The following is a 14,690-nucleotide window of genomic DNA, read 5'->3' on the forward strand; positions in this document are numbered from 1 at the left end:
TGAACACCATAACGTGAAGCTAACATAAATAGTGTTAGTGAATGATTACTCAACCGTTAGTTAACTCTTAATTCACTGTTAGTTGATTGTTACTACTGCGTAACCTATTGTTGATTAATTTACTCTGTTGCATTTTCAGGTAACCAAACAATGGATGTGGAAGCGCAAACGTAGTGGCACGCCTCGGTCGTCCTTACATTAAAAAAAAAAGGACTACAAACATGGACGGGAAATGTGTAGGACAACGTTGGTCGTCTATGTTTCACCTTCTGGAAATACGATTTGACAAAACGGTGTTTAAAGTTTAGTTGCGTAAAAAAAGAAGGGACACGTTGGGAACCATCCATTGGGAGAAGAAAGTGTAAGGGTTTTCTCCAGATCCACGTCCCAGTCACTCGAGTTATAGTGCACAGCCAATAGGAAATGACCCCTCTGGAAAAGGGATTTTTGCCAGAGGAAAGAGGCTTCATGTTTTCTACAGAAATGTACTTTTTGACATAGCCAACCCTAGTGTGCCGACTTATCTAGCCGAGCATAGAAAATAACTCTCAATGTCAATCACGGACCAAACCCTTTTAATTACTGCTTGCATGTTAGATTATGGCACTTTGTGATTCTGATTGAACTCCATTCAGACAATCGTACAGATTAATTGACAGCGTTGAGAGTTGTTGCCGTATCTGGTGCTTTGACGACCTTCCTCATGAAGGCTTATCACAGTCATTGTCTTCATCATCATCGTCACCTTCATCCTCCACCAAACACCAAAAACCAAAAGCACACACACACACACACACACACACACACACACACACACACACACACACACACACACACACACAGACAAAACCCACCCAAGGACCAAACAGGCAGTGTATACAGGAATGCAGGAGCTGACAAGTGTGTGACAACTAATCTCCTTGGTTGCGCCAAGGTCGTCGCTTCGGTTTCACAACTGTGAACACAGAGCAAGAGGGGGAGGGAGAGGGGAGGCGGGGGAGATAGAGAAAGAGAGAGTGTTGATTGACACATGCTTGATTAGGATGCTCCTGAGAGAAATATAGAGGATAATTGATGAAGCACCTACAAGGGGCACGCCCACTATTGTAATCAAGTGGTTCAGATCCAATTAAACCAATGACAGGTCAACAACAGAAAAATCCCACACAACAATAAAACAGAAAAACAAACAAACAGTTACCACTGATGACTAACAAAATTGTTGTTGGCGGGGAGTAGACGCAGAAATTAAACAGAATCATAGCATTTCAGAGCAATTTCAAATCGCCTATGGCGATGGTTCCCAACCTAGGGGTCGGGACCCTGATATACATTTGGGCTCGCAGGAGATTGCTAACATAAGCATTAGATATTTGATGATCCATTTTAGGATTTAATTAGTATTTTTGCTTTTAAAGGGCTTACAGACATCCTGTATATGCGAACTGACTGCCTGAGGATTAATAGCCACGAGCAAACTTTTTACTTAGCGTCTAGAAGAGCCATGCGACGAAGTGGACTAGGACGTTAATAGCTGTGGCTAAGGTAGCAAACATTACCAGAGCTAGAAACAGGGTCGCAGGCCAAAGGGGGATGGGGGACCACTGGCTTATGGGAGAGGCTTGTCGGAGACGCTCAGCTCCTCGTTCACCTTGAGAACGAGAGACGGGGCTCCTCAAGAGGGCTTCCAGGGGGGGCCCAGAGCACATAAAAGAGGACATCTCAGGATGGGCGCTCTGCGTGTACGCATTCCATTGACCAATCACCACGGAGAGAGCCCAGGAAGAAACTAACCCACAGTCCTTGGAGAGCGAGTCCCTCGATGATAGAGATGGAAATTAGCAGAGAGTGGAGGAGTTGTTAAGCTGTCGTGGTGCCTCTCAGAGATCCCCAGTTGTTCTAGGTAGCAATAGTTTCGTACTCAAATCTGAATATTGTTGTGGTGTTATTATCTATATTATTTGGACTGACGTGCTCTGTTTTTGATTAAGGGTTTACGAAAAAAACAGAACCCATATTATTTCCAGAACGGGCAAATAAATTGGTAACGCTTTGCATAAAGGGTACATTCATTTACTAGATAATTGTAGGTTGGGGTTAGTGGGTAACCCTAACCATATTCAATTCTGTATAATTAATACCGTAGTTAACATTACCACCATTATCTGAGTTAACATGAATACCATTAATCAATGATTACTAAATCATAAGTGAACTATGTATTAACTTTAAGTTAATTGTTAGTCCATGAACTAATTCATGTTTAATTAATGTAGTTATGATATAGAGCTACCAATAAATAATACATGGCTATGGTTTTTCTTTTGGCCACAAACTTAAAACATCCAAAATAGCCAATATCCGGACGCCTGTCTCAAGAAGAATGCCGAAAAACGAATCTAGACTTGCCAGTTTAGGCTGTGTGACGCTACCTTGTAAAAACCAGTGCAGTGTCTTTCTCTTCCACTCCTACCGGTGTGTGTTTGGGGGCTGCAGTGCCTTGCGTTACACTGAAGCAGATGCGGTTGTCTTGCTTAGACACACTCACACACAGCAAAGCTTCCGGTGCTTTCCATGCAGCGCTGGAAGAGTGGAACAACCCACTCAATGCGGTTTTGGGTCACAAACTCATTCCCTTCACCTCTTGTTTCACATGGTCCCCATGAGCTTGTCAAAAGAGAATAATGTATGTATCTAGGGAGGGAGAGAGAGAGAGAGAGAGAGAGAGAGAGAGAGAGAGAGAGAGAGAGAGAGAGAGAGAGAGAGAGAGGAGAAAGAAAGAGATGGAGTTCAAGTGGAAGAGAGAGACCGAGGGATTTGGATTTGCAGAGAGAGAGCGAGAGACTGAGTGGGAAGAGAGAGACAGATGGAGGGGAAGGTGGAGAGCGAGAGAGAGAGAGCAAGAGAGAGAGAGAGCGTGAGCGTGCAAGAGAGAGTAACGTGGACAGAGATACAAAGAGAGAGAGGGAGCTGTGGGGGGAAACTTTAAATAATACATGGAAAGAAGGAAGCACTGAGGAGAATAGGAGTGAGTGGGCGTGTGAGATAGACTCACAGGGAGAGGGCAAAGGAGACGGACAGAGAGAGAGAGAGAGCGGGAGAGTAAGGCATTTCTGTGACCTTCTGCCTTCGCAGCCCAATCTGACTCGCCAATGAGGAGGCTTGTGATGGGCAGTGTGTGTTGGGGGCGTGTGAGGAGGGGAGGACGGAAAGGAAGGGGGACGACTTCTAATGAGGAAGAGGGGGAGGGTCTGAGGAGGAAGAGAGATTTATGGGAAGATGGAGGGCAGAGAGATACAGAGAGAGAGAGAGGACTCAGGGTCCTAAGTGGTCAATCTTTGACATTTATCGCAATGATATGCAGTCTCCCATGTCTACTTAATGCACCTCAAATACAGAGAGAATGACAGGAAGTGGGGGTAATTAACTGCCCGTGGAATGTATGGATCACCCATACGGCTGTGTTAATTAACAGCTCATTTCGTTTTAATTTGTTCTTATTTTCAAGGATTGAATTAAGCAACGTTTTGCACAACATGGGTCATTATAACGAGAATAACACAGAATAGCATGGCACTACTGGTGCAATGGAAATCATGACACCACCCATTGTTAATTTTCAGTGGATTTAATAATTAAAGTTATGTTATAACCCTGGCGCTCTCATGGTTTATCAAAGTGATCTTGATCACAACACATGCAGAGCTATTTCAAATGCACTTATGAGCCATGTGCAAACATCCAATACACAATTACACTAATTTGGAATTAATGGGGAATTGATAGGGAAATGTGAGTTGTTGCAAACAGTACAAGCATGGATAAAGAGTATGGTTGAATTGAATAAGCAGTCAACCAAGTGAACTGTACATACCACCGAGCTTAAAGGTAGGGTAGACCATTTATTTGAGAAACAGTTTTTGTCATATCTGTTGAAATTTTAACATCCCGACAGCAATCAATAAATGAAATGCCCTGACAACAAAGACTGGACCCAGTGGCTATCGCAGGCCAGTAATAAGCCTGTCCAATCATTTCATTTGGCCCAAATAAAATGATTGAATTTCCTACCTGTCTGTTTAAGTACCTCAGGGGCTACCTAAACTCACTCTGCCCACACACACATTGCACATTGACTGGTGTCTTCCACAAGGCTAGGCAGAGCTGTCGCTAGAGCTAGCGTCGTGGATTTCGGGTAGGTAGTGGTTTCGGAGGCCTGATGAGAGGGGTGGCATTTTTTTTTCAGTTGGATACTTTCAAAATCTAGCTTACTATGGATGGGTTCTTCAAATTGTCTACACTAAGCCTCAATGCCCCAAATGCTAGCAGAACACAGCGTACGTCGAATGTGTTTCTAAGCAAAAGTCATATTTTTTTATGTCAAAAACGGCTCCATCTACACTGAAACTTATAAGACGCATACGTTCTCTGTGGACAACTTAACTAGCTGGCAGTCAATGTCTGGAGCACATTAAGTTTATACTTAATGTGTTTATACTACGGAAATAAAATGGCTTTTCATATTCAACCACTTTGAAGGCTATTCTATAAATGCCTCACCTCTGGGGGTGGAAAGCACCAGGTTATTGTGGACCTAAGTCAAAATAGAGGAAAAATATACACATTAATCCAGGGGAGTCCTGGTGAGTTTCCTGAAGAACAAGGGTAGAGAGAGTAGCCTTTGTCCATCTATGACAGCAGGGACCGAAATGTTCTTTTATAATTTTGACTGCTAGAGTGGTAAAAACTACCGGCATAGCTATCGTTTCAGTACGTAACCCTGAACTATTTTACCCGCCAAATGGTCAAATCTATTGAACATTGGCTGGTTGCAATTTTGGGTCACGCATGTCAGGCTAATTCTAAAGGTGGACGCTAGTCAGCACCTAGAATGTGGAGACGTAGCAATACCAGTGGCTATATCTCTCTTGCATACATAAATAAACGACTAATTAGCATGATTTTTCGCTTTTGACTGCCCTGGCCATCCCTTGGACATCACTTGCAACCCCTATGGTCACATGGGACAAGAATTGTGGACTACACTTCACCACGGATCACCGACTTTGCGCTCCTTTTTGAGTTTTTTTCCTTGAAAAGGTCTTTATTTCTTGCCAGGGGGTGCCACACATGTTTGGCCTGTAAAGGCTCAGAAATTAGCAGAGGGTGGTCAAAATCGTAATGGTCTCATATAGAGGCAGGGGGGCCGTCAACCAGAAAAGATATTCACACAGAGGAAAAGCACTTATATTTTATATACTGCCCCTTTAGGGAGGTAGGTGGTTAGGGCATCTTGCTAGAGGACGCCACAGGTTGACTAAAGACATGGGGCTCAAGCCCAGGCTCATTTGGCTGGGAGTTCAACACCAGAAATACTCACCCACTTATAACCACAGGGAAATTGGCCGAGCCTTGTTCTATTCATCCACTGATTTGCCTGCACTCGATGAGGCCATGCCAAATGACATAATTAATGGTCCTAATTGATTCCACCTAATTGGTCCAATAATGCCCGTAGACATGTATCCAAACGGTTAAGCCTCTGCTTACGGACACGATGGCAAGCAGTACCGTAATAACACTGGGCCTTGTGTTGTTGTAATAAGAAGGTTATGGCCCAATAGGGCTTGTACATCAGGATGCAAGATGGGATTTAATATTGGCGATACTCTGCCATTTTGAGAGCACTCAAGAGAGTTGTCTTAATCTCAAATACCAAATAAACGTAAATATTCTGTATCTAATGCTTTGACTAATCAATACTTTGAAAAACAATCAAAAAAAAAATCGATGTTTGCTGTCGATTTGAAAATCGACAACAAACATGTTGTCATCATAGATGTTCCTAAGGGTACGTTGATTAAAAAATCAAGATGTATTTCACTTGCCATATAATGTTTGAGCATCAACACGTTTTGGGTTTGACATACAATGTCATTCCGCCGACACCGGCAGATTGCGTTGTATTGAGAAACAAGTCATTAAGTGATCAGACCAGGGTAGGGGCAGCTCTAGGATAGCTACAGGTAGGCCCGACCCAGTGTGTTTTGGCTGAGCTTCAAGTACCCAGACCACTTCACTGCACAAGCTGGAACATTTTATACTGTCCAGGTGTGTCAGAGATTGACGGAAGATAGTTTCTTGTAGTGGTGAAGAAGGAGAGTAAGAGCTAACTTAGGAGAGATTTGAAATAGAGCTACAAAAAGGGCTATTATCCTCAGAGAACCCCCCCCCCCCACACACACACACACACACACACACACACACACACACTAAACACACTGACTCAGCAATGTTATGTCAAAATGAATTTGTTACTTGTCGTTGTTTAAAGGAGACATATTATGGCATTTTCACAACAAGTAAACATAGTATTTGAGTTCCAGAAAACATGTTTTTAAAGCTGTTTGCTGGATATAGCTTTAAGGAAAAAAAACCTTGCCTACCGCTAATCCCATCTGTTTCAGTCCCTTCAGAATGAGCTGTTTTTGGTGTCTGTCGCTTTAATGCAAATGAGCTGCTGCCTATTGACCAATGAGCTATCAGACTGAACCACAGTATGGAGAAGGGATTGTTGCCGTTTGCGGACTCCTGGAGCACGATATCTATATAATATAACATATAATAATATTATATATGGGTATTTATATAATGTATCTGATATCACGGCCAAAAGCTATGTAAGCCTCGGAAGATATTATTAATCATAAAGACTGCGTCTGACGTGTCTGGCACTTCCACAACAAGTAAACACTAGTAGTGGGGGATATCTCGGCCATGGTTGAGAGAAATTGGGGGAAAGGAAAATTGGCCTTGACTCTCTGAAGTCCATGAACTGCGACATGGAGGAGAAAGGGATTGTACTCCGGGAGCTGAGCTGCCGGACTGCTGCCGAGCTCCCCGCGCCGTTGCTGCCAGACTGCCGCTGAAGCTTCGGCGTCACCGCCGGAGCTGCCGGACTTCCGCCGTCGAAGCCGTTCGGCCAGCGCCAAAGCTTCAGCGGCAGTCTGGCAGCTCCGGCGGTGTACTCCGGGAGCTGAACTGCCGCCGAAGCTTTCTGGCTGCTCCGGTGGGTGTCCTCCGGGAGCTGAAAAGTCCGGCGAGGGTAGCTCGGCGGCATTCCGGCAGCTCAGCTACGAGAGTACAATCCCTTTCTTCTCCATATCTCCTCCTCCGGACTGCCGCCAAAGCTTCCTCGGCAGTCCGGCAGCTCCGGCAAGGGGGGGCAGTCCGGCAGAGAGAGGGATTGTACTCCCGGCGCTGAGCTGCCGCCGAGTGCCCCCCGCCGGAGCTGCTCGTCCGCTGGTCCACAAAATCTTAGCTATGCTCTGATTGGAGGGGAGTGGGGAAGTGGGAGGTAATATTCAACTGTGCACCCTTCCTACGTCGGAGGGGCGCCAAAACTGACTCGCTCGTTTGGTAACTGTGGGCGGGGTACTTTCAGAAATGCATATCTCACTCAAAAAATCATGCACAGACTTTTTTCAAAGTTTGTATGCGTGTCGGAGCACCAGAAAACAACACCCCAAATCCCAGGAAAAGTGTTGTTTTCATAATATGTCCCCTTTAAATTAATAAGCATATGTGTATCTGTGTGTGTGTGCATGCATGCTTGTACCGGTGTCCGTGTGCGTGCGATGCTGTTGTGTGTGTGCTCGCATGAATATATACGTGTGTGTGTGTGTGTGTGTGTGTTGTGAGTAGGCTTGCCCTTAAGACAGATATCTGGCCTCATACAATTTTCAAGGGAATATCAACATCTGTATCTCTATGTGAATGTGTGTCCTTAAGCTGTGTGTGTGTGTAGGTAAGTGTATGTTTGTGTGTGTGTGCGTGTGAGTGTGAGTGTGTGCATGACATGCGCGCATGTGTGTGTGTGTGTGTGTGTGTCTCCGGGGCATCGTGACACTCCATCATACAGTAATTAGCCAGTTAAGCCATCTAATTAACACGGCACATCTCTCCAGTTCTATTGTTCCTATTGGTCCATATTTGGAACCAATCACAGGCCTCTGGAGCACAGACACACAGAACCCCTGAGCCTCGGAGAAAGAGAAAAGACAAGGGAAGAAAAGCCGGGGCAAAAATAAGAGTCATCTCGCCGGGATTTAACATAAGCTTACCATACGCTTAAAAATCGGTTGCGGCTCGCACTCTGGGAGGGAGGGGGTGAGTCGCCACGGTCACACCTGGACAATGCTAATGCCACCGCTGATCCAAAATGGCAGACGTGTCACTCCATTCAATTTAATTAGCATACCATCAGTATCCGCTGCTCCCATAACACTAATGACCTTCATCGCCTGACAGAGATGAGCACCGCAGCCACTCCAGCGCCTGTGTGTGTGTGTGTGTGTGATAGAGTGTGCGCACACATGGGAGAGAGTGAGTGAGTGCGAGAGAGTGTGTCTGTGTGTCTATGATTGGAACACGGAAATGTTTGCTCCCCATATCAACCTACATCTCTTTTCTCTTCATCGTATATATACACCGCCCACCATATACTTAATCAGCCACAACGCGCGCTCACACACGCACACGCATGCACACGCATGCAGAACAGGCATGGATTAAGACTGTGACTGTTGGCTGGTTTGTAAACCCCTTGAAACATGTTGCTACTTCTTCAAGAGTGTGTGTGTGTGTGTGTGTGTGTGTGTGTCAAGAGATTTCCCGTTCTAATTATTTCTGCACGGATCCGTTTGGTCTTGCGCACACTCAACCCACCATCCCCCCTTCAAAAGACTGTGTTCAGTATTCTGTATTCTGCATTCTGTCTTTCATGCCCCATGTTCCACCACTAATTGCCAAAGGGCCATTTGGAGGGGGACACGAATTGAGAAAACATATTGGGAAAAAGGAAAAGGTGAACTCGATGGATCCACCCAAACTCCACACACGCACACACACAATTTAAAGATTAAGCAATGTAGTAGACGAACGCACTCACACATATGTGATTACATTTGACAATAAAGTCATGACTCACCTCCTCTTCTTTTGCCTGAAAATGGAAAAAAGCTGATGAATCCACCATATCTTTTACATTAGAATGGGAGAAGCTTAAGTCCCACAGCGGGGCGACAATACAATCTAAATATTATTGATTATGAGCTCTCTATTCTACGGGTTGACGTGTGTTTTGTCTCTAGAGTGACTCGGTATGCTTAACGTCAGGGGAATCCTGGAGATACTACCCTTGTACAGTTCCGGTTAAAAAATGAATGTTGATCAATGTCCTCATTAGTTGAATTACATTCCAACAGGAAGACAAAATATCCATTTTCCTGCTATTTTACCTTCATAAATCACACATAACAATTGTAATACTGCTGGATTCATCCCCCTGATGGAACCCTTTGTCCTAAAGGTGGCAGAATAGTGTAGTCTCTAGGGTGTTTTACTCCGAAAGGTGCTTGGTTTCGATCTCCAAAGTCTGCAGCCTAGCTTGAGGCATCCCTGAGCGAGCCACCATTACCCTTAGCTGCTCATTAACATCATGTATCTAAAACGTTAAAGCCCCCCCGTAGGCAGCTTTGGCTAAAATGGCTGCTAACTGACTGAAAGAGGGTAGACTAAGTAGTGCCGGATGGGAGTCCTGGAGGGAAGGTGAGTTATTGGACTCAGTGATGGCGATGTGAGGTCAGATTGGGGTCGCCTTATCGCCATCTGGTAGAATGATGGGCATGCAATGAGCTTCCATATGTTCTGACGAACTAACTGCAGTGTGCCTCGGAGAAGAACAGCATGTGGATACTACGTGACCCAAATCAATAGTGCAACAAATTAATGAATGCAATAACAACGTCTCCCCCGCCCCCCCCCCCCAAAGTGTGTGTGTGTGTGTGGGGGACACACACACACACACTTTTCTAATTCTTATTTGAAATTTGTATTACAGCTGCTATTGTTTGCACAATCTCTTTACTTGGGTTACATCTGAATTCTTCTTCCTCAGCATGAAGGGTTAAGTTATCTCGCGTAAAGTGTAATGGACGACACGTGGTTAACACACCTGACTAGCTGTACCACGGGATTGAATGGAATATGTGTTGATTCAATTAAACAGCTTACAGGTTTTATAACTCAAAACGCTCTTCCGGCAAATATTAATTCCTGTCTCAAAGTGAAGCCCAATTTGCATAATCAAAGGATGTTTGCATACTCGATGGCATGGGTAATATGTGCTCCGAACAGGAGATAGCTGCCTTGCTCCTGTAGACCTTGATCGGTCACAACTTGTTAAAATAATCAGGTATTAATGCGTATGCAAATGCTTTTACCCTCGCTGCATATCTTGGCGGTTGAGGTTACATGATGTTCATGGTAGGATTATATAATAAGTCGAGTACATATCGATAACTATTTACAATTTATTTACAATTATTAAAACATAGCAATGTGTAATAGGATGACCATATTGCAGTGAATACAATTTTGTAGTTTTCAACAAACTATAAATATAAATATTTTAATATTATCATTAATAATAAAACAACAATAGCGGAAGTAATTTGTTTCATCTTTGTTATTTTATTTTTTGAAATAAATATATTATTTTATTATTCATGTCATCATTGATTTTAGGTGTCCATCTCGACTGTCATTATTAATGATTAATACAAATAAACACACAGCCTCAAACTTATTCACTAAAAGTGAACAAACTAGCTAAAACAAGGCAGAACGCAGATTTGACGTCAAAGGCTTCTATGACAACTAGAAAATTATGTATTTAAAGAAATGTGTTATTCAAACCAGTTGGTGGATAATGACTGTAATGTCGGAGGAGAGGGTTGATATATAAAGACACTGCTATTTAGGTCTACTTATTCCCTTTGAGGCTGTCACGCAGCATGCAATCAGAGGAGGTCCATAAAGAGGAGGTGTTGCTGCCGTAACGATATTAAGGTCTTTCTGTCCATTGAAAAGCTTATATGGTCTGTTTCATAGCTAACAAATCAAAACTTTTGTCGTTATTATTAGTAGTGGCATTTTTGGAACTGGCAATATAGGCAACATAACTATATTACATTATATGGGCTGATTTCAATATAATTCATATTCTGTTTTTATCACACCTGCTTTTTCAAATAAATAAAAATAGATGGGAATTTGATTACTGTTGATCATGCCAGTCTTATAGCCATCCAGTAGCATTAAACTGGCAACCTCTGAGCTTCTGAGTCTCAAGAGGCGTATGTTCAGCATGTGTTGTCATTATTTGCCTTTGAAAGTGAGCTTTTTAAACCCTCAGTAACTGTAGCTGCTCTACCACCAAATTAGTATTCGCTAACTTTTTAGTGCAGAAGGGCAAAATTCACTTTTGTCTGGCACATTTCCGAAGCTTGTAAATATTCACACCTAGCATTGGGCTGCATCCTTTAGCAAACATCCCGCTAACATTGGCTCCGAGCAAGGCCCTTAGAAACTAATTAGGCGAGTAGAGTATCTCTTTATTGCTTTGGAGCCACACCAATGCCAAATCTATGTTAACATGCTGATAAGAAGTAGGACACAGCTGAAAGGAGAGCTACCAGATTAGTGAAAATACACCTCAATCAAAGGGATCCTGAGAACAGAGGGGGGAGAGGAGGAAGGTGATTGGGTAAGGATATTGACCGAATGGAAGATGATAAACAGAAGGAGTCCAAGAGCAATATCGAAGCAGTATAAAAGTAAATATAAAGTTAGCAAGAGGGAAATAATTATTTATCATCACAAACACTGGTTCCAAGATGCATTAAAACATTTTACATGTTCCGGCCTCAAACAAAATGGAGAACAATGTTTTGTTTGGAACATTGAATTTATTCATACAAAGAAAAAAAATCGAATCATTTCTTTCCTTTCCACATTTGGGCTCTCTCAATTTCTTTCTCTCGTTGTTGCCATAACAACTTAGGGTGCTCACAGACAGACCCTGCCCATTTCAGTATTTAGAATAAAGACTGTGTATTGACCATGATGAACAAAGAAAAGCAGAATGGAAAAAGTTTATCCAAATTCATTTAGCGGACTGTTTCTTTTTGTTTATTTTACAATTAAGTATTTTCTAGCATACCTTCATTAGATAGTGACTATGAACAAAACATTCACTGCAGGACAATCCTCTCCCAGACACAAAAACACGCACACAATCTCTGAAGCAGCTGGCCCCCATGTCCACACAATGGACTTCATATGGGAATGGAACCCAGGCCCGCACACAAGGGCAAAGTCAAGGGTATTGAACCCAAACCCACGAGCCAGATCTGATGAGGAAATTGAACCCAAAGTTCCCACACTGGGACTAATAAGGGGACTGAACCAAGACCACAGAAAATACCTCACAAGGGAATTGAACACAATGTCCTCAAACCACACCTGGCAAGGGACTTGAACCCAAGACCACATGCCAGACATGATAAGGGAATTTAACATAAGTCCCTAAAAGGAATGTAAGCAAGTTGTTGTTGGTATCCTTAAAGCCTCTTGAATTCAATGTGGTTGGGAATAAAATAATACGACTTCTACTATGCTAGCAGCTCTCCAGCAGGCTGTGAACAAAAAGCTAAAAAAACACCTAATTAGCTTTTATCCAACCACAATGACTCCAGCACTCAATCTCACACGGAAGGGGTGATGGCAGAAAGAAAAAAGGTGAGAACATTTCAGATTTCTTTCCCTTTGTAAAAAGAACAAAGTTGGTTCTGAGTAAGAGGGAGAAAGAGCAAGAGAGTGAGAAAAAGAACGTTCTTTTAGGAGGTTCTCCGCATCATGGATGAAAAGGAAAATATGCACCCTGCCGCATCGGTAATTGCTGTCAAACGACCGGCTATTGAAGCCTTACAGAAGCAGGACAAAAAGAAACAGTTGTGTTTTGTGGATGTGCGGCAGCGGTAACAGCGAGTGGAGTGGGGTCAGTCCGAGGTCCACGAGGAGGAGATCAAGTGTGCAACTGAGTGTTCTTTGGCTAAACGTTTGGCCAGCATCACAAGGGAATTGCTTTATGTCTCTATGACAGTCAGGTGGGACCGTAGCCCAATGTACACCCAGATTCTCTCCGTTCTAGACATTTCTCTTCATTTATCCCCTCTTGTTGTAACGTTGTTGTAATTTTTGTAGACTTTTATTTATTCCCGCTTCATCCAAGTAAAGATTAACCTTTGCTTTGTGCTCTGTTCCAAGGGAAAACCTAACAGTTTTGTCATTTAACAGGGCCTACGCACAGTGTGTGTAGAAATACGAGTTGTTTATTTCATTCTGCATATTTGTTGGTCGACAGGATGTTGGCCACTGGCAAGGTTGAAGATGCACAATGAACCTCAAGCAGGTTAATTTTTTCTTATAATGTTCATGGAAGTGGTAGAACAAAGCACAAAATACTTACTAGAGAGAGCGAGAGAAAGTACATAACCACACAGAAGTACTAGCTAATAAATAGCTAGTAGGCTAACCATTTGAAGGCAATCTGTTTATCAGTCTCTTGTTTATAATTAGTTCCATTTCACAACCACAGGATTAAATGTGTCTGCGTTCAGACGATGCATTAAAAAAACATAGGTCATAAACAAAAATCGTGTAAATATTTCAGTGATTTGCGTACAATGTTGGGTGTACAGCCTAACCGGCGCGGAATACTTGAATACAAACAGTTACACTCCTTAGTTCCCTCCGTTTCCTCCATCTGCAGATCTCTTATGTCTGAAGTTGTTCTTTTCTGATAAGACTCAACCGACACTTGACAGTTTTTTCTTTCGTAGTTCAAGTTTGTTTGTCTTCTTCGCCCGAGAAATAAACAGACGGCACCACTAATACTGAATCCTCCAATAACAGCTGTATCCGGCGTTACTTGACGGAGTCTGCTGCCCAATTTATACCCGGTTTAAAGCAGCAGAAATTGTCGTCCGCAACCATCCCTCCCCCCGCTTTAAAAAGACAATATTATGCAGGGGCGATTCTAGGGTCAGAGCTTTAGGGGTGTTGAGCACCCAATAAGCCCCACTGCCACACCACCCACCCTTTTTTCACACAAAAACAAAAAATATGTCTATTGAAAGATAACTTTATCATTTTAACATTGGTTCAACTAGCTCAAAAGATTTATTGTCTTTTTTTGGAGCCCTTTCCAGAACACCAGCTTTATTGTGACAGTTCACACAGACAGCCCCCTGTAACAAACACAAAACCTTCTTCACTCAGCTGGTTATACTGACCGCTAACTCCATGTGCCTCCTTTTGTATCAACAGTCATTAGATTAGATAAGATTTATTTTATTGGCATTGAACAAATTAACAGGTACTTGGACAACAAAATATAAGTCATCTTCTGCAAATTATTTACAAATGGCCATCTCTAATCTACTTGGTTGCACACCTGTCGGCACTTTCATAAAACAAGCTTCACATCAAGAGCAAAAAAATAAGGTTAATCCAAAAAGCCAAAGAAATCTAGATTATTTACCCAGGTCTTGAAAATAGTTAGAAATTAAAGATATAAAAAAAGAAAGCGAGGGAAATCTTTGATAGTACTTCCCCTGAATCCCCATTTGGCTCTTCCATGTATGCAGGTAATAGACACTACTTTGGGAGAGTTAATCTATGTCGCCGCACTTTGAGGGTGGCAAACCTGTCAATGACCCTTTGGTGTTCAATTCTTTCAAGCAACTCCTTCTCAATGGATATCACAGCTAGGTGCTGGAGTCTGC

The sequence above is a fragment of the Pollachius pollachius genome (genome assembly GCF_949987615.1).
Source record: "Pollachius pollachius genome assembly, chromosome: 13".
NCBI classification, from domain to species: Eukaryota; Metazoa; Chordata; class Actinopteri; order Gadiformes; family Gadidae; genus Pollachius; species Pollachius pollachius.